The sequence below is a fragment of the Nannospalax galili genome, unplaced genomic scaffold (genome assembly GCF_000622305.1).
Source record: "Nannospalax galili isolate Female #2095 unplaced genomic scaffold, S.galili_v1.0 scaffold763, whole genome shotgun sequence".
Taxonomy (NCBI): Eukaryota; Metazoa; Chordata; class Mammalia; order Rodentia; family Spalacidae; genus Nannospalax; species Nannospalax galili.
Window position 1 is genome coordinate 124,807 of NW_008349451.1, and position 1,489 is coordinate 126,295.

Here is a 1,489-nt window from a genome sequence, read left to right on the forward strand (position 1 = left end):
ACAGATGTCCCCATGGATATGGGCAGTAACAAATGGATATCTGCTATCTGTGTAGACGTTGAGTATCTTTCCTTTACCCATTTTTAGGGCTTTGGTAAGCGTGATCAGTTCAGCTTTTTGGGCCAATGTACCTATTGGCAGTGGCTTGGCCCAAATGACTCTCGAGGTGGTTGTGACCACTCCCCCAGCATGCCTTTTACCATTTGTGATGAAGCTGCTTCCATCCATGTACTTGGTTTCTTTGGTGTCAGGCAAGGGAACATCCTTCAGGTCAGGTCTGATGCAATGCACCTGTGCCAGAATTTCAGTACAGTCATGGAGTGGGTCCCCAAGATCGGGATGTGGCAATAGCATGGCTGGGTTCAGGGCCGTTGGTACCTGGAAAGTGATCCTGGGCGGATTTAGGAGCAGAGCCTGATAATGAATTAATCAGGCATTGCTCAACCATCAATCGGGGGGTTGCTTGAGCACCCCTTCGAGGGCATGAGGGGTTGCCACAAGCAGGTCCTATCCCAGGGTTAACTTGTTAACATCTTTAACCAGCAGGGCCACTGCTGCTATAATTCGCAGGCAGGGGGGCCATCCAGCTGCTACAGGGTCTAATTTCTTTGATAGGTATGCAATAGGTCTCTTCCAGGGGCCTACTCTCTGGGTGAGGACCCCTTTCGCAATACCTTTATGTTCATCCACATATAGACAGAAAGATTTACTTATGTCTGGTAGTCCTAGGGTAGGGGCCTCTAAGAGCTTGCATTTTAGGGTTTCAAAGGCCTCTTGCCTTTCCTGCATCCAGTGAAGTCCTGTCCTTCTTTGGTAGCCTCATATAGGGGTTTTGCAATTTCGGCAAACCCCAAAATCCAGGGGCGGCAGAACCCCACGGTACCTAGGACCCTCACCTGTTTTCTGGAGGTTGGTGCAGGTATCTTTAGCACAGTCTCTTTGCGGGCCTTAGTCAACCACCGCTGTCCCTCCTGAGTATGTACCCTAGGTAAGTCACTTCTTGCAGACGTATCTGAGCTTTTTTTGCTGAGGCACGGTATCCCAAGTCCCCAAGTATGTGGAGTAAGTCCTCTGTCCCCTCCAGGCAGGACTTCTGGTCCAGTGCTGTGATCAATAAGTCATCTACATATTGTAACAGGCTTATCTGTACCCACCCAGATCTTCATGCAGGGCCTCATCAAATATAGTTGGAGAATTTTTAAACCCTTGAGGCAGTTGTGTCCAGGTCAGCTGGCCATTGATTCCTGCCTCTGAATCATGCCATTCAAAGGCAAAGTAGGGCTGACTCCTGGGAGCTAGTGGCAGGCTGAAGAAGGTGTCTTTGAGATCCAGAACTGTATACCATTGCTGATCTGGTCGCAGGGTACTGAGTAACGTATAAGGGTTGGGGACCGTGGGATGAATGTCAATGACTCTCTTGTTCACCTCCCTTAAATCTTGTACCGGTCTATAGTCCCCGGATTGGGGCTTTTTGACAGGCAGGAGCGGG